Source organism: Balaenoptera ricei, chromosome 10 (genome assembly GCF_028023285.1).
Source record: "Balaenoptera ricei isolate mBalRic1 chromosome 10, mBalRic1.hap2, whole genome shotgun sequence".
In the NCBI taxonomy this organism is placed as follows: Eukaryota; Metazoa; Chordata; class Mammalia; order Artiodactyla; family Balaenopteridae; genus Balaenoptera; species Balaenoptera ricei.
In genome coordinates this window covers 69,003,043-69,029,025 of record NC_082648.1, presented here as the reverse complement: position 1 = coordinate 69,029,025, position 25,983 = coordinate 69,003,043, and the positions used below count along the sequence as shown (strand labels likewise).

At 34.8% G+C, this 25,983-nt stretch overlaps 1 protein-coding gene across 1 annotated transcript in view; it reads left to right on the top strand.

Moving 5' to 3' along the window:
* Positions 1–25,983, top strand: part of PPFIA2 (PTPRF interacting protein alpha 2) — a 405,353-nt gene that overhangs the window by 3,614 nt on the left and 375,756 nt on the right. Inside the window, exon 2 of the mRNA XM_059936601.1 lies at positions 19,041–19,094. The gene's annotated coding sequence lies outside the window, so the exon portion shown is untranslated. The remainder of the gene's footprint in view (positions 1–19,040; positions 19,095–25,983) is intronic.

Below are 25,983 nucleotides of genomic sequence, written 5' to 3'. Positions count from 1 at the left end.
TGAACAAAACAAAGTTTTGGCCTTAAGGAAACATGCTGAATAGTGAAGGGGAGAGAAATTGAGAGCATTTGTAACATTTTAGAAGTTTTTATTGATTGATTTTCATTTTACTAAAGAGAACCTATGTTCTCTTGCAGTTTCTAGGTTAATGTTATTACTAAAAAGTATAAATTGCCCTCTTCTGAATAATGTAAATCTAAATCCAATAGTATGATATAGTTATGTATAGATTTTTCAGCTCGTGTCCTATAAAACTCTTCATAGTTATAAATGTGACTTATTTAATTTATCTGCTTTTCTTTTCCCTTCCTTCCCCAAACTAATTGAATGTATCTCCCTAAGTCTGAGCTGAGAGTTGTCGTAAGGGAAGAGAATTGTAACTAAAATAAATAATTATATTTTGTAAATCAGTTTTAAATAATTTATCATATAGCATAACATTTAGTGAATCAGAATAGCCTTAAGGTCTTAAACATTACTGAGAAATTATCTCATTTGGAGTGTATACTTTCCAGTAAGACCTCCCAGTTGAGAGGGAGGGGGAAGATATCTTCCTTTTTATGTTTAATTCATTACACAATTAAACATGTTCATTACATAAAATTTAGAAATTCAGAGGAAAATCTACATTTTCTATGTAAGCCTTCCACTTCTCTCATTAAGTAATGTCTATCTGTGATTTATTTCAACAACAAAATATGATTCTAGATTCATAATAAACCCAGATTTAAGATTAAAATTAATTTCTTTCACATGCAAAAAAATCTTGTTCCTTAAGAGAAAAAAAATCAAGGTCAAAAGGTAGAACTCTATATCCTTTTAAGTGTATGAGGTTTAAGGATGAAAGAGTATCTTTTCATCTAGTGGAGAAAAACATAGCAGGAGATCAAATAGGTCAGGACTAATTGGATCCCATTTTAGTAGGTTAGTTTTTTTTTTGCCTATATTCAAAAACACTGTCAAAAACATCTTTAATTCCTTTCCTGAGAGAAGAATTCATGATATGGCTTGAGAAATTCCTTGATCAATAATGAATTCTGAAGAAATGAAAATAGAGTAATATGTATTGTAGACAAAAAGTTTTGCTGAAGCCATTGTATACAAGAAGAGTTCAAGAGACCATACTTAATTATAGGTCCCAATTAAACCTGCAAAAATACTTAGATCTGTTCACCTTGGTTTATGTCTCTGCTTCATAAGATAAGCCTGGTTACTTCATGGTTTTGTAAGGCAAATATGCAAGGTTTAAATGTGCAAATATGCATTTTTTAAGTCTTTTTCCCTAAACTTTTTATTCAGTCACAATGTCTCCTGATGAAATTATGGTGCCACATTCTTTATTATTGGATTATGAGAGTGGAGAGCCTGCAGGCCACATACCTGGTAGAAGAATTGAAAAGCCAGCTTTTTTTCCGCCCCTACCTGTATGTGATTCAACATAAAACAAAACACATCAAAACAATATTGCAATGACTACTGTTGTTGCTACTATTGCTACTTATGCTACTACCAGCTAAACCTTATTTGCACTTGCCATGTGCAATCATTTACTCGCCCAACAATCATGTGAGACAGGTACTATTAATATATGTTTCATATATGAGACAGTAAAACACAGAAATGTTAAGTAAGTAGCCCAAGGTTACATATCTAATCAGTGTCAAAGTCAAGATTCGAACCTTGGTATCCTGGCTCTAAAGCTCATACTTCTAAGCAAGCTATACAACCCCATGTATTAACACGAACACAAAACTGCAAGACAAAACCACAATATGTTGAAATTAAATTAGCTTATATGTTGATTTTATGATTGCATAATTCTGGATAAATTCTTTTGTCATTTTGGGGGGGGCCTACTTGTTCAAACAATTACGTAACACTGGAAATTAGGACTGAGGTTAGGGAGCTGCCTAAGGAAATTAGGGTTGAGGAATATAAAATGAAAAACCATTTAGAAGAAACAGAAGTCAATTGATGTGTAGTGGTGATCAGTTGAGCAGAAAGATATGTTTTCTAAGGAAAACATATTTTTATTTTTTTGACTAGTGGGTGTGTGTGCGCAGAGTGAGGCTAGATCATCTGTAAATGCTCCTATGGGGGGAATTCTTTACATGGAGTTTTAAGAATGTCATATACTTTCTAGTGCCTCCTTGAAAGGATGCTTTTAAATTGCCTTATTTATTACTAAAGCACTAGGTAGAAATAAATTGGATGCATATGTTCATATTTTTACTATGTGGTCAGATATTGAATGAGGATTATTTTAATTTTTGTTGTAAAATATCTCAGGCTAAAAATAAAGCATGAGTCATCTGCCATGATGGTATATTCAGCAGCTAAAAATCACAGTGCTTTTTAAACATTCTTTTGTGTCAATTTGACTGAGTCATTCGTACACAATTGAAAAGAAATTGCTTTTTCTTTATAGGGTTCCATATCATACCTGATAGTTACATGTGGCTTTAAGGTATCAAAATTCAGTCTAGTAGTAGTCACCACAAAAAAAATATTTTTCTTAGAAATTTAAGAATTCTTAAATATTCAGAAATGGCCAAGACAACAGAAATGTATATGGAAGAAGATACATTGTGAGTTTTGCATACTTTTTATAATTCATACTGAGAATTGTTAATAACAATGCAGTCAATCGGTTGATCACTTAGTGTTTTTTCCCCAACATTCCTTTACTTTTAGAAATATAATTAGAGTTGTACAAATGCATAAAAACCAGAACAAGAAAAATGCTTATTTCTTTTATTGATTCATTGGTACAAAGAATTTAATTCTGTGAAATATTTTTATTTTATTCATGAGCCCTTATATGGTGAATATTATTAGAGCTGTGTGAATATTGAGTTTAGTTGCTGTATTAGTTATCTATTCCTGTTTAGTTGCTGTATTAGTTATCTATCCCTGCATAAACAATTACACAGCTGTGCAAAACTCAAAACCAACTGACTTAAAACAACAGCATTTATTATCTTACAGTCTCTGTGGGTAGGGGTTTGGTGTGGTTTGCCTGGGTCCTCAGACTCAAAGTCTCTCATAAGCCTGCAATCAAAGTATCAGCCAGGGCTGCAGTCATCTTAATCTCAAGTAGGGGAGGAGTGGCTTCTGAGTTCACTTACATGGCTTTATTTCCTGGCTGCTTATTGGCATGAGACATTAGTTTCTTGCCACATGGACCTCCCCATAGCAATACTTGTAATGTGGCAGCCTCTCCAGAGGGTTGAGAGAGACAGAGACTGAGAGAGACAGAGAGAGAGAGATCACAATTTTTGTAACCTAATCTCAGAAGTGACATCTCATCACTTTTACTACATTTTCACGAGTTCCAGCTCATACTCAAGGGGAGAGGATTACACAAAGACATGAAATTTAGGAAATGGGATCATTGAGATCCATTTTAGAGTCTTCCTACCACAGTTTCCAAAGATATCATAAACAATATTGCAAAATAAGTGAGGTGTATCTTTTCTTCCCTTTCCCTTTTTGATAATTTTCTTCTTTATGGAATTCTCTCCCTGGGTGTTACCTCTGGTCTGAAATGATGCATCTCCTTCCCATGACTGATTAAAATTCGCTTTGAGCTATTATCCCTCAATAGGTACTTGTTGAAGTAATCTTATTTTATGTGCAAGACATTTGGCAAATGCATTGTGGACAATGAAAGAATGAGTAACTTAATGTACTTCTTCCCATTGAGTTTGCACTTGAGGTGCTTAAGATTGGATAGAATCTGTGGAAATGGTTCACTTAGTGACTAATTCTAATAATGTGTTATCTTTTAATTAAGCCTTAGGTTTCAATGACTTAGAATAGAAAAATAATGTATCATGGGAGAATATCAGGTACTGGGACCTGAAAGGAGTTACTTTTTGGCAGAGACCTTAAGAAGGCCTTGCTACCACCATATAGGCAACTGTCTACTCCAAGCCTCCTTCCATGGCTTTGGGGTTTTTTGAATGAATGTATTTTTTGAGAACCCACAGAACATAGTTAGATAAATCTCTGCTAAAGGAGTTAGAATTTATATGGAAAGAAAACACATAGAATGATAATGTAAGACAATATATTGGGTTGGCCAAAAAGTTTGTTCGGGTTTTTCGTAAGCTCTTAGGAAAAACCCGAACAAACTTTTTGGCCAACCCAATATATATGAAAATAAATATAATGAAAAGTCAGTGGATGGAATTTTTTAAAATTATATTTGACATTTTTATTTTAGGGTGCAAAAACAAAAACAAGCAAACAAACTCCTGGCTGGGCTGGTCAAGAAAGTGTTATTTGTTTTGAATCTGAAGTATCTTCATACATCCTGTGATTCAGGCCAACCCTACTCTGGCTTGCATTTTTAATATCCCCTTGTGGTAGGTTGAATAATGGTCCCCCAAAGATGTCCACGTCTTAATTCCCAGAACTTGAAAATATGTTACCTAACACGGTAAATGGGACTTTGTAGATACGTTTAAAGGATCTTGAGATGGGGAGATTGTTCTGAGTACTTGGGTGGTCCAATGTTATCATAAGGGTCCTTCTAAGAGGGAGGCAAGAGGGTTAGAGTCAGAAAAAGAAGATGTGAAGGTAGAATCAGAAATTAAGCTGGTGCTCTTTGAAGATGGAGAGTTGGGACCATGAGCCAAGGAATGTAGGTGGCCTCTAGAAGCTGGAAAAAGCAAGAAAGTGGATTCTCCACTGAAGTCTCCAGAAGGAACACAGCCCTGCCAACACCTTGATTTTCAGATTTCTAGTCTCCACAACTGTAAGAGAATAAATTTGTATTGTTTTAAGTCACTAAATTTGTAGTAATCTGTTAAAGGGTCAATAGGAAATTAATACACTCCTTATCCCTGGGGATTCCACTCATCCACCACCAGGCTAGTTTGCTTAATCCTTCTAGGTAGTCCTTTTGGGTCAACTACATTTCAAGATGCACTCCTTCCTGTGCAGCCCACATCTAGTCCTCAGAAATGTGTGTGTTTGTGTCTGTGTGTGTGTGTGGGGGGGTGTGCTTTGGGGTTAAGGAGTGAGAAACAGGGACAGGCTTTGGTGCCCATGTCTGAAGATGCCAAACATCCTGAAAAACAAAGATACTGTACTATACACACAGAAGATAACAAATGTTGGTGAAGATGTAGAGAAATTGGAGCCCTTGTACAGTGTTGGTGGGAATGCAAAATGGTGCAGCCAGTGTGAAAAACAGTATAGAGATGCCTCAAAAAATTAAAAATAGAAGTACCATGTGATCCAGCAACCTCACTTCTGGGTATTTATGCACAAGAATTTAAATCACAGTCTCAAAAAGATTTTGTCACTGTGGCACTATTCACAGCAGCTGAGATGTGCAAAAGATGTACCTGGATGAATGGATAAAGAAAATGTGATATGCGTACACACACACACACAGACATACACACATACATATATACACACAATGGAATATTATACAGCCTTTAAAAAGAAGGAAATCCTGCCAAATGCAGCAGGATGGATAAACCTTGAGGATATTATGTTAAGTAAAATAAGGCAGTCACAGAAGAACAAATTCTGCATGATTCCACTTATATGAAGTATCTAAAACAGTCAAAGTCATAGAAGCAGAGAGTAGTGGTTTCCAGGGGCTATGGAGAGTGGGAAATGAGGAGTTGATAACCAACAGGTATAAAGTGTCAGTTATGTAAAATGAGTAAGTTCTAGAGACCTGCTGTACAATATTGCAGCTACAGTTAATAGTACTGCATTGTGCACTTAAAATTTTGTTAAGAGGATAGATCCCATATTAAATGTGCTTAATGTATATAAAATGATATATATTTTTTCCTATCCAATATGTCAATAATGCCCCATTAAGAGAAGATGCTTTTCAATTCTGGCAGAACTTTTCTTTACAGTATTTAGCAAGTATTTAGCAAGACCTGGTGCAACTCCTTGCTTGAGGATGTGAGCATTGTTCTTAGCCTTTGGGCCAAGCTAAAATTGAGAAGGATTCCAATTTTAATATTGGGTTATACATAGCTACTGCATTATGTATTCAGGATTCACAATCTAGTTTTGGGGATGCTGGAGGCAAAGGAATAAAGACTAATCTACCATCTAAAAGTAACTGCAGGCAGTTCTTACTTTGCATGCTACTGTGTTAACTGAAACCAGTGCATGTTGGAACCAGAGGAGCTGTGGCCTTGCTTTACACAGCAACTGAATTGCCACAGAGCCATGCAAAACCAGGACATAGTTCTTATATTCACCAGATTTGGTTAACACTGTATCGTGCAAAGTGAGGACTATCTGCATTTATTGCCCAGAGGGCTTCATTTAAGAGAAATAGCCAAATTTCTTTGCCACCGCACTAATCTCAAGAGACTTAGAATTCTATGCACTTGGAATTCTTATCTGGCTGTGTGGCTCAGTTGAATGCTCTCATTTACATCTGGGAGGAATAATAAATAAGGAAAAATAAGTTTCAGAAATATTAAAGAAAGGAGAGATCCGAATATAAAATATTCCAATTTTATTTGTTTTACTATATCTTATAAATCAAAGCATATTTATTATAAACTTTGATACTTGGTATTGGTTGGGTTTTTTGGGAACCTGTTCAGTTGAATAGAAGAAAACAAGACTGTCTATAGAACATATACCGACTATAGAGCATTCTGTCATTGACTAAATCTCCAGGTTGGAAGTCTCTCACACTATGATATAATCTCAATTAGTCTAATAGCATAATATCAGTACATTTTATGCTCTGATTTCAGTCAGTTTCATTTTCTTTTATTTAATAGTATTTTGAGAATGTGATATTGATATTGCAAACATTGATTCATATCAGAATCCCGGTAGCATCAATTGAAATGGAGCTGCTCGGAAGAAAAAATAGAGAAATTATAGTCCTCTTGCTATTTCTGGTTACCATTATAGTCATCATTCTTTACTTCAAAAACAGAAGAGATAGGAAATGAATTTAAAATCTATTTCTTATGATTTAGAACTTGATAAATTTTTTTCTTAAAAGAAAATAGCAATATAGAGGGAAGTTGTCTGCATATCCCTTAGATTCAAATTAGACTTCTTTCTGAAAATTTTGCATATCTTATTTTAGATAATGCTACTTATTACTGTTTTATCTAGTTCTCATCTCTCTACCTGATTCCTACATGACTATTATTTCCAAAATTAAGGTATTATCATGAAATACTTAATATTTAGCTGAAAATCCTGTGCCAGACTTGTCTGTAAGTGTGAACTTAATGGATTTGAAAATATTTCATCTGCTTTCTTGCCAATTTCTCATGATTACCTTGAAAAACTATATATGTTAATTGGTCTAATACATAAAATTTAGACAGATATAGTTAGATATTTGTTAGAAATATCTGTAATATACATATTTATTTTTAAATAAACTACTTGCCCTATTTTTGTTTTCAGTTCACAATCAATTCTTCCTTGTAGTTATTTATAAATCAGAATGATACATGTCTTAAAGGTACTGCAGTCAGTGGAATTGCTGATAATAGTTGGAAAAGAGATATATTTTATTCTTTCCTCTAAAAAAATCACCTCAGCATAATATCCAGTTTTTTTTTTTAACCCAGTAAAAGTTTTAGGCTATTATTTACTGAGTTAAACATAAAACCTGATTTTTTAAAAAGGATGGGGTATTGTATTTTTTCCTAGATATCTACTTGTGTTTTGTATCAGGGAAAGATCAAACATCATATAATTGAAGGTTTAATTGTAAATTAAGATCACAGTAATTGAGTCTGACTCTCAACCAATAAAGGCTGATAGACAAATTTCCACAAATTTTGTGTACCTAGGATCATAACATTGATATCCTCTTTTAAATGTTGGACCCTTCCTCTCAATTGCTATAGCACATTTCAAACAGGCTTAAAGCTGCCCACCATGGTATATAAATATGTGACGTCAGATAACACAACACTGAAAGAGGAGTAAATTGTGTATACATTCATGAATTTTATACAAAAAATAATTCTTACTCTACAGCAAAAAGGTTCCTCAAACTTTAGTAGGGAGAATAAAAATTACATATTTAAAAAATACTATTGGTGAAAAATTTATAAGAACCAAAGCCATAGAAATGCATGAAAATTATAGGGATAATTGAGGAGGTAAAATATGAAACTTAGGATCTCTTGCCTTTCAGGGAAAATACATTCTAGAAATTTAATGGAGATTCGTACCTAAAATTAATCTGTATGTTGGTCTCATCTACATGCATGCTAATGCTTATCTGTTTCAATGTATATCATTATGTAATGTGTCCATAGACTATTTTATACATGTATAATCTAATCTGTACCTGTACATTATTCCATGCATAATAATAGCTACTTTTAATTGATAATTTACTATAGGTTATCAATTTAACTTTCCATGAACAATTGTAATTAATACTCCAAGGTCCTCCTAAGATAAGTAGTAAGACATAGGTTGACTTATTTTATATGAGGTATATAAAGCAATTTGCCCAAGGTCACATAGCTAGTAAGTAGTGAAGCTAGGCTTGAACCTGTTCTCTTGATCACTAAGATATTTCTTCTTGCATGTGTGTTACATCTTGTACGCTTGAGGTAGAATTAAAGGGCTGTTGGCTACTCCTCAGCCAGGTTCTCTTGGGATGATTGGTTCTCTGTTGTGTTAACAAAAATATCTGATCATCAGTCTTGCCATCCAGAAGTTTAAATTCTGCAGTAAACTCAAAGATAATCAGCTTCTCAATGGCTGGTATACACTAACCAAACCAATATATATCCAGAATGAAAATGTACTAATATAGGATAATGAACGTTTCAAAGTGATCCCAAGTACTACTGTCAGCCAATCAGCTTGCCCTCTCCTTATAGGAGTTCATGGGAGGCTAGATTCAACATAAATTTATGAAATTCCTTTAACATTTATTGGTCATGCTTTGTGATAACTACTGAAGATACAGAGATGGTAAGTGCCTCACTGAGCTAATTTAGCCTTCAAATGAATGGCAAAGACAGGTGAGTAAAATGACAATTATAAAATGATGTGGTAGAGTTGTGAGTGGGTTAAGTGGAAGATGCTGTGGAAGTAGCAGCAGAACCATTACCCCAGCTTGAGGGACTCAGGAAAGTCTCCTGAGAGGAGGTGATGCCTGGGCTGAGTCTCAAAGGGTAAGATTTATCCAGAGGAGGGAGGGGTGGCTTTCTAGGCAGAAGGATCTGTGGTGCAGAAGCATAGAAGTAAGAAAACACTTGACACAAAAGGGAAGTACAGGGTTCATTATGATAGAGAGTATAAGGTTTCTTTTGAGGAAGTGGTAAAAAGTGAAATAAGAAAAGTCTAGAACTATATAATGAATGACTTCATGCATAAATATGCTTGATATGTTTTTCATCCTAAAAAGAATAGGATCTTATTAAGGATTTTGAGTATAGGAGTAACATACACATATTTGCATTTGAAACACATCATTCTGAAGTAGTGGTTCTTAAACTTTAGCCGGCATCAGACTCACTTGGAGGGCTTGTTAAGAGTTTCTGATTCAGCAGGACTGGAGTAAACCCCAAGAAAATGCATTTGTAAGTTCCTAGGTGACACTGATGCTACTAGTTTCCAGGTCACATTGTGAGAAACACTTCTCTGGAGAAGAGATTGTATAAGGATGAGAGTAGAAAAAAGAACTCAAAAAAGACACTATTTTGGAGAAATCCAGGAATAAGGGAAAAATAAAATGAGGCTTTGAACTAAGGTAGTGAATGGAGTGGATGATGAAAGGGGGTAGTAGATTGAACTAAGCAGATATCTAGAAAGAAAAATTGACTGGCTTGGTATTTGAATACCAGAGTGAGGGAACACTCTATTGACTTCCAGAAATCTCGATTGACTGTTTATTGGAAATGCCAAAAGAGATAAATGCTGGGAGAAGAAATTGGATGGAGGCAGTTGCCCAGAGTAATGGCAGAGGAGGAGAGGAGATGAGGTCTGATTTGGCCATATTAAATTTGAGATAACAAGTACCCATCAATGTGTAAAAGTTGGCAAAAAGGAGCTGAGTCTGAGTCAGGATTTAGTAAAAGGTTCCCTTTATCACCTCAGCCATATGGAAGGGAATAGACAAGAAAAAGAGCAGCACAGAAAAATCATAATGGAAAGTGCTTCAAAGAGGGCACTCCATGGAAAAGGCAGAACCTTAAATCTCTTTGGTACTTTCTTCAGAAAACCCTATTCCATGCAACACTGTCACAATTATGTTTTTGATACATATTAGATTTCCTGTCTAGGTTTGAGTTTGAAAAGGATACTTTGAACTTAGAAATATATAGCAAAAATCTTTGGAATTTTACTTTTTTGCTAAATCCAGTGGCATTAACGCTCTTATCTGTAGGTCAGACAAGGATATTCTTTTTTCCATCAGAGAATATCCACCTCACCTCAGAAAAATTCTGCTTGCAATTTTATTCATTTCTTCTACAAATATTGAATAAGTATGTTTTCTGCCAAGTCACTATGTGGCATGCCAAGATGTCCTCCACATTTTTTTCCACACCTCCACTTACTCAAGAGAGCATAATAGTTAAAAATCATTGCCTCTGAAGTTAGCCTGTTTAGCTTTGAACACTTAGTAGTTATGTAACCTTTGTCAAGTCATTTAAACTCTTGAAGACTAAGTTTCATCATCTTAAAAATGGTGAAAATAATCAGCTAAAAGAGCTGGGATGCTTTTTAATGAGGCAATAGAAATTTCAGCATGGCATCTGGTACAGTAGATGCTTAATAAATGTTAATTATTATGTTACCCAACCAAGGTCTTAGGGCAGATTTACCCAGTGTGCGTTCACAAACAAATACAATTCCAGCAACATGAAATACTCAGACATTGTCACTTTATAAAATTTCCCTTTACAACCCCTATATGTTGTAAATTCAGCACCTTATTTCTCTGAATTCTTCCTCATGTTATTCTTCAGATTGACATTCTGAAAGATCCTTGAAGTCAGAGAGGATGTCATAGCCTCTGGATTCCATACACCAGATTCAGTGTGGTGCCTTGTGCTTACTTTGTGTGCAGCATGCACTTGTTGACTAAATTGTCTTTGTCATTCTCATGCCCTACTAGACTGTGAACTCTTTGAAAGCTGTGACCTTGACTTATTCATCATCATGCTCTCTGTGTCCAGCACAGTGCCTCAGTCATAACAGATGCTCAGTCATTCTCATTTGAAGGAATTAATTGTGTGGCTCAGGGAAAATTCAGATTTGGGCTGGACTATGCTCGCAGTAAGAGTGTAGATATTTTCCTTTATTAAAAATTTTTAAAGAATGACTAAATAGGGCTCTTTCTGGCTTCCGCAAGAAAGACGATTTATTGGTTGTGTGTGTTTCTTGCTTCTTCTCTGCCTCCCCGGAAATTTACCCTGTAAAGTTGCCAAGGAAACACTAACAGCTTAAGCCTGGTAGAGCAGGAAGATGCCTCATTAATAAACTCAGCTTCATTATTTGGATGCTTGCCTCAAGGAGCTGGTGTTCTGGGATGAAAGATTGTTTCCATTAAGCCTTATGTAAAAAACTGAATGATTTTTTAAAAGAAATTTTGTTTTCTGACTGTTAATCATTGCCAGTGCTATGTACCTACACACTATGAAATGTTACATAAAAATAAACATTATTGATTTTTAGTTTAATGTATTTGAACTGTTTATTAATGCTCAGCACATATGTTATATAAAGTTATCAAGCATTGATTTATTTATTGTGCAATAATTAGGGTATCAGGTTTTTAATTTGAAGTATTGACAGTATTTCACCAGAAGATAAATTTAATGTATTGTTTATTGTCTATTAAATCATTTTGTGTATTTTCCTTCTTATGAACTAGAAACTCTGGGATATATAGAAATGTATTGCCTCAAGATAATATAGAGTTGAGTGTCTTTTTTTAAGGAGGATATCTCATTAGTGATGTATAATGGAAAAAAATGTACATCGTGCTTGGGGTTATAACACCCAGGATTTCAAAGCTGCTTTGGAGCATTTACCGGCTGTGTGATCTTGGGCAAGTCATTCATTAACTTGTTCATTCAGGCATTCGAAAAAGATTTGATGTACAGACACTATTACCTTGAGCCATGCTTTAAAAGTGATACATGTATACAACAATTAGAAATACTTCATCATTTGTATACTCTGAGACTTGGCTTTTTTAGGTATAAAATTATATTACCTGCTTTACTCATTCAGTCAGTCATTCATCCATTCAAAAAGTACTTGTTGAGCTCCACATGCGGCCAACTGCTCTAGAGGCTGATGAGTGGCGCTCATCCCTTGCTGAACTCCTGACAACATTGTTCTTTTACCTTACTCCTTTGGGCTTGGAGTGGTTATTATGACTTTCCGTCAGTCTCCATGCTTCACAGTCCACTGGATCCATTAAACCCTCCATACCTCTATAAAATATCCTCTGATTAAATGCTCTTTTACATTGTTTTTGAGTTAGCCTTTTGTTTCTGGGTAGAACCTTCACTGATTTAGACAGTTAGTTATATTTGGCTTGTTTTTTGCACAGCAATGGAGCCAGTGTGGCTGGGTGGCATGAGAAAGAAGGATATGGCAAAAGACAAGATCAGTGAGGTGGGCAAAGCCAGATCATCACAGGGCTTGCATGACATAGTAATAAGTTTGTATTTTGTTGTAAGATTAGTGGGAAACCATGGAGGGGTTTGGATCATGGGAGTAATCTGATCTAATGTGCATTTTAAATAGATAGCTCTGACTGCAGTGTGGAGAATATATGAGGAATGAGTATACAAGAACAGATGCAGGGACAACAGTTAGGAAGATCATTCTTTAGCCCAAGGGAGAATATTGTTGATTTCGTCCACGGGATCAGGTTGGTAGTAATGCAGGTGGTAAGAAATGGTCTAATTCAAGCCATATATTAAAGATAGAATTGGCAGGATTTGCTGATGGATTTGGACCTAAGAAACTGGGTAAATGGTGATGTCAAGATGGACAGTACTGGGACAGAAACCTAATTTGGGGGAAGGTTTGAGGTGAGAATCAAGTTTGATTTTGCATTAAGTTTTAGATAACTGTAATACACCCAAGTGGAGGTTGTAGGCAGTGTAAATCTCTGAGGATAAAAGGAATCCAGAATTCATTAGCATACATGGTACTTAAAGCCATGGTACTAAATAAAATTACACAGAGGGTGAAACTCAATGGATACTAAGACCAGAAAAAGTATTTCAAGAAGGGTGGAGTGGTTAACTGTGTCAAATGTGGCTTAGAGACAAGAAAAATGATGATGAACCTTGACAGTTGATTCAGCTAATTAGATGTCATTGGCAGCCTTGATAAGAGGGGTAACAGTGATGTAGTGGGGACAAAAGCCTGCATCGAAAGAGAATGGAACGTGAGGGACATTTGGGAGGAATTTTTCCATAAAAGGGATGAGAGAAATGCTTAATTTGGATATTTTGAATATATGAATTTTGTAAACTCCTCTACAAACATAAAATACCTCATCATATTTTTAAAGACCTTGAAACAAATTTTAAATATAATAATTCAGTAAATATGGTTGATGTTTTACTATTTTATATTGATTTCACTGTACTAATATATATATATGTTTCTTTTTTATAAATTTATTTATTTATTTATTTGGCTGCGTTGGGTCTTCATTGCTGCACGCGGGCTTTCTCTAGTTGTGGAGAGCGGGGGCTACTCTTCTTTGTGGTGCACGGGCTTCTCATTGCGGTGACTTCTCTTGTTGCGGAGCACGGGCTCTAGGCGCGTGGGCTTCAGTAGTTGCGGCACGTGGGCTCAGTAGTTGTGGCTCGCGGGCTCTAGAGCACAGGCTCAGTAGTTATGGCACATGGGCTTAGTTGCTCTGCAGCATGTGGGATCCTCCTAGACCAGGGCTCGAACCATGTCCCCTGCATTGGCAGGTGGATTCTTAACCACTGCGCCACCAGGGAAGTCCTATACTAATATATTTTTGATAAATTGTTTAGTGCATGAAAATGTACTCTATATTGAAATATAATCACTTTCTCTGAAGATATTCTAAAATAATTGCAAATTACAAATATGCATAAATCAAATTTCAAAATACTCATAGCTGGTAACAATATTGTAATGCTTTAAGTATTTTCATATTATATAAAGTGATTCTGTAGAAGAGTAGTACTTGAAAACTTGATATTAACTTTAAATGTAACTATTAGGTTTTAAGATATTCTGGGTCTGATGGCATGTGCAATGTTAGATTCAACTGACTGTTTAGAATTTTCTATTCTTCATTTTTAATGTATTTGATACCCAAGCTACCTTAACATCTTTTCCTTGACCGTAACTGGCTGATCCTACTCTTCAGGAATAAAAATAAGGATCCAGCAATAGTCCTGAGTGAAACCTCAACTTCTAATATCCTCCTTTTTCCCACCTCCACACAGAGGAAGCAAGATTTACAACATCTGAACTTAATGATCTGCAGGGAAAACCACATGATTAATCCCTATAGCTCCATCATTCAAATTGTCAAGGGAAAAATATGTCAACTTTTAGAGCAAGGGAAAAAGGTGCAGATGGGCAACCAACAGCATCAGTGCAGCACAAAGTGGAGTTTATTTTAAACCTGGGTGGAGGTGATACCCATGCTCCAGGCTGCCTTCAAATCTCACTCTGCCTAGAGCTCTGACACTGACTGCTCCACTCCATCTGTGGCTCGCCCTTCCCAAACCTTAAGACTTCTGATTCATGGGTCAGCCTTGAATTACCAGGTTTCCATCTCAGAAGCAGGGTTTTCCCATATTAAAAGAGACTGACTCTATACAGCTTGTGTCAAGGACTGCTAATAACCTCGCTCAGGTATTTGACACCTTGGAGAGGGAAGTGAAACTTTCATTACCTGAATTTTCTTTTTAAGAAGTGAATTGGAATCCATAATTAATAGATCCTAGTTTATTTAGTTCTGTGTAGATAACAGCAGCCCGTATAAAGGAGGCTATATAATGCTGATATTAAGCAGCAAGCCGTCCCTGAGCAGCAGCACGTGGGCAGGTGCCAGGTTGGCTTGCCACACTTCTGTAGATTTGACTGGGAAGGAGACAATGAGTGCAAATGGATTGAAAGACTATATTACATATACAGCATAAACAAAGTCTCCGTGGTGTCAGCTTTCTACACCCCTAGAAGGGCCAGGACTAGGGTGAGACAAGTAAGGTACTTAGGGCACAAAGTTTAAGGAGTCATTCGCTCTCAGGATTGTACAAATGTCAGCTTGTTTTTGCATATGTCTAAGAATGAGGTGCCTAGGGTATAACATTTAAGGAGGCACTCACTCTCAGGATCCTGCAAGGGCAGGATCAGCACCTGTATGACCCTCAAAATGAGTGCCTCCTTAAATTTTGCACCTTAGTCACATCAGTAGCCTAAATCTAATCCTGGACGTGGTCGCTAGGCCCACAGGACAACACTAAATTGGATGAGCCAGATGACAGACAACAAGAGTGGCAGGCTGCTCTGTTGGGGAGGAGCCCACTCCATATTGCACCTTAGCAGTTTTATAGCCTGCAGATGGATCTGAGGATGGGGGAGATGAGTGCAGTGGAAAGTTCCATGCCTCATTGGTGCCAGGGAGGAGAATGAGAAACAGCCATGTGTAAGGTCTTCATGACTTGCTTACCTTGTCATGTTCCTGGATATTCCACCAAGACATGGGCCAGCCTAAGGTTAGCCTTGCCTACATGGCCCACGTAGATATGTGCAAGGTCACCAGGATGCCAGGATAAAGCTGTCCTCCTACAACTGGTATTAAAAACACAGGTTTGAAGTCAAATATATTTTGTAACCCCACTTCTTAATAGCTGTGTGATATTGGGTAAGTTATATAAACCTTTTAGCCTAAGTGAGAAAAGAAATAACTACTTTATAAGGCTCTTATAACTACCCTATAAAACTGTTTATAATGTATATAAAGCATTTAAAGAGTGCCTGCATGTAGTAAATGTTCTGTAAGTAGTTATTATTTTATTAGCTATTAAATCTAAATGAATATGGTGTACAACATAGTTTTTAAAAATTCCATAATGTAGTAAAAAATCAAAGTTTGTTTTGAATGTTTTAATCAAACAAATAACATTATTACAATAGTAAGTTTAAAAACTATCTAGGAAATCAATATTTTTACTTTTTAGTGTCTCCCTTTTTGTTATTTATATAAAAATACATGTAAATAACAAGATAGACAAATTTGTCAAAGATTTAAGTTATATTTTGTAGATAAGATATTCAACAACCATCAGAAAGACTGACTCACTTTCAACTATTTTCAGAGTTTCTCAAGGGATTTATTTCACCTATTAATTTTACAACATAAATGCATTCATGCACACTTATGCTTGTTATTCACACCTGAAAATTTTTTTTTGCATCAAGTGATAGATAAGCCATGTTTAACTTGGGCATCTATCCAAGTAGGACACTGTCTCTCAACTTACACTCAAAATAGAAAATAAGATCAAAAAGAAGTTTTTTTAATTAAAAGAATAAACAGAATAAAAGAATATATCTGTATTCTCTTTAGAGCCATGAGTTCATAATTTGCTTTAATTCAACATGTTAAAAACAGAAATACCAATGCCTTTTCCATTCATCTTCAAAATACTATTGTTGCTTTAGTTTTTTCAAGACCATGACTATCATGAAAACTTTAAAATTTTACAGATCTGAGCATTGGCCCAACTTTTCTACAATGGCAAGAAATCATCATGGTAGAACTTTTAATTAACAAGATGACAAAATGCCTCAACTAAATTGCTAAAATATTTTTTCTCTGAATTAATTTCCCTATTATCTCTCTGATAATGTCATCAGAAATTCTATTGTTAATATAATTTATATGCCTTTCCATGAATAACGAAGGTATTAACTCAAAATGTACTTAACACCTTTTTTTTTTTTCTTTTCATTTAAAATGTGCTTGGAAGAAACCTTTCATGTGAATAGAACTTTGTTTTTAGTCATGGTCATAACAGGAGTATTATCAAAAAGTGCAAAGGGCTGTGTGTTTTATTTTCTGTTAATCTAACACTTGAGCCATTTTATTACCATTTTATTTCACTCCATGAAATTCTAAAACAATTTTTAAATTATATTTTATCTTTGGATTCAAAAGGAATGCTAATTTTGTTTGCCAATTTATAAATATGTTTCATGCTTAATTTTATTGTATACTGACATGATTTACTTCGATAACAATAGAAATGTTAAAAATCACGTAAGATCAAATAATTTAGATGATTTGATTGTTTATGGTATGCGTGGTGTTGGAATAAAGAATTTCAATAGGATGGAGAGGGAGGGCCTTTTCAAATAGACTTTATATTGCAGACATATTAATTAGGATCTTTTAGTGTTTGGGAGCCAGAAACTTATCTTAAAGTTGCAGGCAGGGAGAACATCCAGTTTCAAACATTGCTCAAATGATAGTATCAAGGACTTAGACACTCCCATTATATCTTATAGAATCCATATTGCCTTAATTCTCTGGCAGGCCCCTACAACATTTGAAGCAATTTTTATAAGCCTCTTTTAGAACTAGAATGGGGAGGGAAGAAGTTCCTCAAAGGGACTGGGTAGGAAAAAATATTATGTACAATATATGCATTACGAAGAAGACAGTAAGTTTCTTGGCAAGCATTCTTGTGGTTGCCTTATCATTCATGGCCCTTAATAAAATATGCATGCAGAAGTTCATCACTCATCGAGTTCCTGTTCAAAGTCAGCTCCTTCAGATGGGAACTTTCACCACACCATCCCTTCCTTCTTCTCTGCCCTGCCTTTAATGTTTCCTTCACATGCTCATTAGAGTCCCATGTTTATTGTTAAGATTCCCCATTTTTGAGATACCAGTGAAATGATGTAATTGAGTCCCAAGTGAATTAGTAACATGTATTCTTAATGATATCCAGGTGTTGGCTGTTTCTCTGATCATAGATATTTAAATTTCTTTTCCTTCTATCTTCACTGAATTATCTTTCTTTCATCTTTGATTTCTTACTGCAATACATTTCCCCAGGTTCCTCAAACCTATCCATTCAACTAGATGCAAACAGATAACAAGTGACCAGGGTCACAAGAAAGAAACTTTTTAGCAAAAACTGTAACTTATCAATTTAACCCCAAACTCCTATTCATCTACCTATGAGCAGACAGTTTTTTTGTTGTTGTTGTTTTGTTTTTTCATTTGGGAGGAGTGGGGGGATGGTTTACAAATTAAAACAGTTGCAAACATTAAAGTCCTGAGAGATTTTACTTAAAAACCTAAAATTCTAGCTACTTTTGAAAAAGCCATATGATTAGTAACCCTGTGACCAAAGCCGTACAACTGATAAGGCTGAGCTCTAGTTGTTCCTAAAACAGCACACTTGCTCTCGAGTTTGTCACAGCATCACCCATTTCTTCATTTGTGATACCTTTGTCAATTGTAATCATTTCTCAGGCATGATCTACTGTGGTTACCGATTTAAGATTAGAAATCAATCCTTATAAAAGAATAGCTAATCTGTCCATATCTGTTTGTATTTTCATCTTCTATGTATAGTAATAGAGTGAACTGTAGATAATTAGATATTTTTGGAGTTTAAGCATTTTCCATGGGTTCAATATTTGCAAATAATATGTTAAATTGCAGTTTCATTAAATTTTCTTTTTTCTATTCTGCCGTCACTTCAGCTTCTTAGAGAATGAAACATCTGCTTTCCCACCTAGAGCCATTTTCTTTACATATTTCAAGAATAATTAGTCTGTTTGTATTTTTTTCTATTTACAGATTATACAGAGTTGGAGAAAATATCTAGATTTTTAGATACGACAATTGGTATATATAGCATTACAGTGTGTAAGATTGTCTCAAAACAAAAAAAATATATAGCTGAGTGCCCTAACTTTGTAGCTAAAGAAAATATTACACTGTGGGACTGGGAAATTCTCCATGCTGTTGAGTAGCATTTTACAATCGACACCTCTCCCCTTTTCAGGATATCGAATCCCTAACAGGAGGGCTGACTGGTTCTAAGGGGGCTGATCCACCGGTAAGTTAGATTCTTCATTAAATTTAACTATTGACGAAATGAATTATGTACATACCAGATCATCAGAGTTACTTGTATACAATTTGTCATACAGGTAACTTTTTGAAATAGTTTCTTTCAAAACTTTATAGCTATTGCTGTAACTAATACAAAAATGTGAACTTGCTCTGAGGTGTCATTTAGTGTTTTAAAAAGTTTTAATATTCATAAAATTCATCTCCATACATTGATTCTAAAAATAAGAATAAAAGCTTCATTAGTATGTATAAACATCTTATGTCCTACTAATGGGCTACAAAAAAAGTTAAAACTTTTTGGAACTTGAGAGTTTACCATTGTAAATAAGTGTATGATTTCAGTTGCAATATACTTTCTAGTTACTGAGAAAAAATTATTTTAGCCCATTTTTTTCACAGTATTGATTCTTGATATTGCTGTTTCTTTCCTGCTTTACCCAGGAAGCTTCTAGAAAATTGGAGAAAGTGCTTGAAAGTTTTAAAAGATTGTCATTTTTAGGCAATAACAAGAGATTGATAGTCTAGTATTGGAACATTGTAGTCCTTTCTGTGATGTCTGATTTCAGAAAACATTGAGTAAAACAACATTCCTGTGATTTCACGCTTGAGGCACAAACATGAGTTCATGGTGTATATCTAAAGTAATAAAATTCAATTTATTTCAACAAACAGCCAATGCATAAATTTGTTATCACTGCTTGCTTTTCACTTAGCACTGTGAGGTTTAATGTGGAACACACAGGATCCTGTGTTGTCAATTTTTAGCTATACTTCATCTAGGCATCTAGCTGAAGTATATAATTACTTTAAGACACCACTGAAATGTTAAAAAGATAACTTTCAATTGTAGCTCTTTCTCTCACTCTCATGTGTCTCATGATGTTGTCTAATCTTCATAATGCTCCTAAAGTAGGCTAAACAACATATTTTAGTCCTTTCCCTTCCTTTTATTTTCATTGTCTAAATTTATGCAGGGAAAAAAATGTACTGTCTTCAGGTAGCTGCTTATATTTAGTCCCTGAACCTATTATACTGCAGCATAAGACAAGATGAAATGTAAGTCAGTGTAGTAGTGTAGGTGACTGCTTATGTGATGTAATTTCATCCTGCTGCTTTGTGTTATGTTTGTGTATAGCATTCAACCTTTATTAGAAGAATAAATCCATTTCCTTTAAAATACCTCCCTCACTGTTCACTGATTCCTGAAAGAATTCTGCGATTAGAGATAGGTTGGTTTTAAGAGGATTTGTCCCTTGTTCAAAACTAAACTAAACACCTCTCTTCTGCATGTGACCATAAAACTCTTACCTGCTATTTACATGTTAAAATAAATTAGTTTATCATATCCTTTCAAGAAAGCAAGTTTCTAAACATGGAAGATTGAGTCAGCATAAATCCTAGTTACTGAAAGAAGCCCCTTACAGGGGAAAAAGGTCACAGAAAGGAAAAATGGTGACCTAAAGGCAAACTTAATCAACTTCATTCCCAAAAGCTAAAAGTGAACTGTATATTTGTATTTTTATACTACATATATGTATGTCTTTTTTTCTTTGGACATAATTTATAATATTATGAAGATATAGGTCCTCTCTTGGCCATCCCTTACCATGATGATGGGTATTTTATACTGCTACCTACATTTTCTGAAATTCAATGATAGTGCTTACTTTATAACTTTTTGTAGAGTGGAAAACATCACACAAATGTCAGAGTACATAAATGTATGTATACTGTTAACACCCTAGCTTAGACAATCTAGGGTGTTAACAGTATACATACATTTAGTGTTTCCCATTGTTAAAGAGATATTGAGAGGATATTACCAAGAGCTAGGTAATAAAATCACTTTTTAATCCTCTATAAAGCTTATATAAAGTAGTCCAAGTATGAAGGTAAAATGGTAATGGTGTCTAGAGTTGCTTCAGTCATTTAAGAATAAGGCTTTGAATTAAGCTATTGTTTTTGCCCCCAGGTTAGAAAACTGAAAGTCAGATTAAATTATACATAACCTAAGTCCATTTGAAGTTTCATATTACTTTTTCTTTCTTTAAAAAAAGGCTTTTATAATAGATTATCTGAATACTATTATTCATTATCCATTTCTAAAGTTGTGTCTTTTTTATAAATGTTGACAGTGTATTACTAAACCCATTCTATGATGAAATTTTCATTGGTAAGAAATTCAAGTTCCTATAATTTTTTCTCATTGAACAGAATATATAAAGTGTTGAATGAATGGTCTCTTACAAGGATATGTAGCTGTGGAGTAATTTCTTTACCAGTATAATAGAAATATCAGATACATCTTTAAATATAAATGGTATATTTAAAAATTGAAAAATTTTCTGTGGGTAGATATAAATATTATTTCTGAAGCATTAGAAAAAAGTGAATTTTGCATTTTTTCAAATAGTAAGCATGTATAAAAAGTTGTGTCAAATTTGCAAATGTCATTATAAATAACTTTGCATATCTGGTAAGAATAAATTTGAGTAACTCCAGGAGTATAGTTTGCATTAATATTTTTAACAATAAATGTTAAATAGGTTTTTTGAAATTTCAAGAAGTCTCAGTTTTAATGCTAATAATGAAAGAGAGAATCACTCATTCATTATTTTCAGGGGCAATTCAAGAGTTTTATAATGGCTTTCTTCTGAAAAGAATTTCAAAAAGTATGTTTTTAAATTTGTAAACTGGAAATCAGTTGCTGCTGCAAATAGAACTTGCAGATTTTTCTAAATCACATAGTTATCTTAGAAAATAAACCCTTCTATCATTAAGAAAAATATTGTCCCTTATGTTAACTTAAAATTGTCTTTGAAAATTTGTATCAAAGATATTCTACATTCTGCATATATTTTTCATTCACAAAAATTAGATCACAGATTAACCTCCAGTGTAAAAACATAGCATATATTTACATATAAAAATAAAAAGAAGGAAATAGATAATTAAAATCTAAAGGGTAAAATATCATTATTAAGTGCTTTTTTTAATATACCATTTTGCTATAGTGTTTTAAATTTAAAATATTAACATTATTAAAAATGAAAAGCTTGTGAAATGTAAGGTGTCACGGATATCCCTCATTATCAAGTTGTCAGGTCATCAGGCCGGCCATTAGGAAGGCCAGGGTAAGGTCTAGGTAACTCAGTTTCTGATAGCCAAGGGGATTTTGGATGCTGAAAAACAGGTATAAAGCATGAATAGTTATACTGCTATACCAGCTGAACCTGGTATCTGGAGAGCTGTGAATATGCAGGTCCATGTGGTACCAGTAGTGTGACAGATCACTGTCCTGTTTTGAGCCCATGAGCCAGTGACATAGAAGTGTTGGCCAACCCTCAGCCTGGAGCCAGGATTTGTCCCAAACTGCGAGCTAGGTCTAAGTCTGCAGGTGGGATTTAGTAGCTCGGCTGGCTTGGCCACAAAAGTTAAGTTTCGTGTTATAGATCCAAGCAGACTAATGTATACAATGAGGGGAGTTTCTCTGTCATTTGGTTTAAGAAACTTTCTGATTATTTATAAACTGATATAAACTAGCTACTTACTTTCCTATTATTTCTGATTCTTTTTGAGGGTTAATATGGACAAAATCTAATAAAGAGTAATGTGGGACAAACCCTAGACTATACGAAACAAATTCCTGAACACACTGGTCAAGTGTCGAAGTGTCTTGATAGTTCAGAGTTCTATTATCAGTGTTTGAATCAAGTCCACCTCATTGCCTTATCCAGGACTTACAGCAAGAATGCCACTGGGGCTATTCAGTTCCTCCCTTGTTTTTCTTTCTATTTGTTACCCCGGAGTGATAAGATCTATAAATTTGCTTCCTACACAACTTAGTATTTTAATTGTTCTAAGTTTCCTTTATTCAAATGCTAATGGTTCTCTTTATTTCTAGAGTGTGATGAATAAGTGAATATGCATCTAATTGGTATCCTTGGGCTTGATATGCACACTGTCCTGAACATTCTCCAGCTCTATTAATTCTTTCCCCACTGAGGAAGCAGAATTGTACATTCCATGTTTTTGTACTTTCTGTTCTCATTTTAATGGTCTTCCTGATGGTTCTTAGCAATTTGAGTAAACACTCCACAGAATTTAAAACAAATTCAATTTCCTGAGGGTGCTATTTAGACCAGGTTATATATTTTTCATCTTGTAGATAGCATTAAAATTTTGAAGTCTCCAGAACTGATCTTAATTTGATTATTCAAAAAATGCCAATATTCTACTCACTTGCTTCAAAAGATAAGGGAATAAAAAATGTGAGTCTGAATTGTTATCTAATTTAATTTCTTTCAGCCTGAATGTTATATTGCTATATTACTAACTTTCATTCTCGTATTTGTTTAGTCAGAATTCAGTGTATATTTAAGTGTATGCTGTGTGCTAGACCTTTGTTTAGGTTTTGGAAATACAGTGGTAAACAATTCACAGTTTCTTATTTCAGAATCTTACAATATAGTGGAGTAGACAGGTTGGTAAAAACATTACAATATAATGTAAGCACAGGATGAAATGAAAATAAGAGGATCACATAATCCAATTGATGGGAGTAAAAAGGGGCTGGAGGATCAAGGAGGGCAAATAAAAGAAAATAATGTCTAATTGTAGAATGAGTTGAAGTTTGCCAACTGAGAAAGGTGGAACATGGAATTTTAAATAAGGAAATACTATATGCATAAGTTAAAAATTAGAAAATAACTTAGAGTGGCTAGAGTAGGAAATAAGCTGAAGGATGGGAGGTAGTGGTGAGATAGAAGGTAAAAGATTAATCCAGAGCAAGAAGTAAGAAATTTCATGGAAAAAAATTGTACTCTATACTAAAGAACATGAGGACCCATTAAAGTCTTTAAACAGGAGAGTCACTTAATCAGCTCTGTCCTTCAGAAACATTTTTCTGACTCTAGTGGAGAGTGATTTAGAGAAACGACTAAGCAGGAAAACCATTGAAAAAGGCTCTTGCAGTCATCCAAAGGAGGGATGACAAAAATGATAATGGTGATTTTTTTTGTCTGTCCTACTACATTATAAAACTAATTGAGGCAATATATCAGGAGAAAGTCAACATTTTATTTTGTTTAAAACAATAAGTTTTTAGTATGAGCCTGTCAAGTGACAGTGAGAATGGAGAGGAATAAACTGATTCATGAGCTATTAAGGACTTAGTGAACACACAAGAATAGGTGGTTGTTTGGAGGAAGGAGAATAAAACTTATTGAAGAGTCAAGGATGATTTTGAACTTTCTAATTTGGCAATTGAGTGGATAAAGGTACCATACACAGAGACAAGAATCCCATGAGGTAGAGCATTTCTGGAGGGGGGATATTGAGTTCAGTTTTGGACACATTAAATTGAGGTGACAGAGTTGGGAATATATGAATGATTTTGGAATTTAAAGGTCAGATGTCATTTATAGCCATTAATTTGAACATGTAGAATAGTTAATTGACACTGTTGGAGCTGATGAAATCATTCCAAAAAAATGTATTCTGAATGAGAAGATAAGAGTTCAGAATAAGGCCCTGAGGAAGAAAAGCATTTAAAGGTCAGAGAAAAGGGAAAGGGAAAATTAAGAGGAAGAGTATTCCTCAAAAAAGATAAAACAGGTTGGTTACAGGAAAGAATACCAGGAAAGTTTGTAATCATGAATGCCAAGGTCAAGAGAGGGTGGTGAAAAGGGTTATTAGCAGTTTCAGGATGTTGAGAGTTCAAGAACAGCGTGCCCCACTGAAATTTAGCAACAAGAGGATAAAGGGTGGTCTAGGTGAGAATAATTTTAGTGGAGTAATTCAGGTAGAATCAAGTTTCCAGTGGCCTAAGAAATTGAATGGAAGATGAGAATTGGATTCAGTGGCTAAGGAAACAATTTCTAAGTGTTTAATTATGAAGGAAGTGAAAAGAAATAATAGCCAACATAAGCGATGAGGCTGAGAGACAATTATTTTAAGGAGAGAAAATTTGAGTGTGTTGAAACATATGGAAAGCACATAGAGAGGGAAAAGAATTTACTGAGGAAAGAGAAGTTAATTAATAGGTCATTGGATGAAGCAGAAAAAGATGGACTCCAGAGCATGTTACATAGAAAGAGAAATGTCGCTTCAAAAGTGAAATGGAAGTAGAAGAAAAGAATGGAAACTGATGCAAACATTTTTGTAGGTGGGAATCTTACAAAGTTGCGAGAGTTTCCATTTAATGGTTTCTATTTTCCCCACAAAGTTAAAAAGACCTAATTAGCTGACAGTAGTGGGGAGATGATGGGTTAAGATATTTCAGGAATATAGAGAAGATGTATCTAGCCATTATGGATTGTGGGAGAATTAGGTAGACCATAGATGGATTAGTGGAAAGTGTCAGGGTACACTTGTAGGCAGTGAATTTGTAGCGGTTATAAATAAACTCAAAGGTGTGTTTTCTTTTCCTCCAACAGTACTCTGTAGCTCAGGTATGGGAGGGGGGATGCCTACAGTCATTTTGATTTCAGGTTGTGGTCTGCCAGTCAATTACTGTGGAAGGCCAATGGAGCAAGATAATTGAGAATATTAACAAGAATGTCATAAAGTCTAAGCTGAATAAGAATTTCAGTGAAGGTAGGAAGGGATTGATGAAGCAGAGTGTTCAGGGTCTCAATAAATTTGAAAAAAGGGTGTAGGAAGAGGGATACAGAATTGTGGTGAGAGAGTATAATGCTTGATTTAAGCATTTTAGGACCAAAACATTCCCAGGTGCTGGTAAGACCCAAGTTGTGGTCATGGAAATGGATGAAGTATAGAGGGAATGAAGCTCATTGAAACTGGTGACATCAAGGAACTGAGAGACCAGTTGGATGGATTATCTATGTGGACCCTGCAGTCTTTTCTACCTA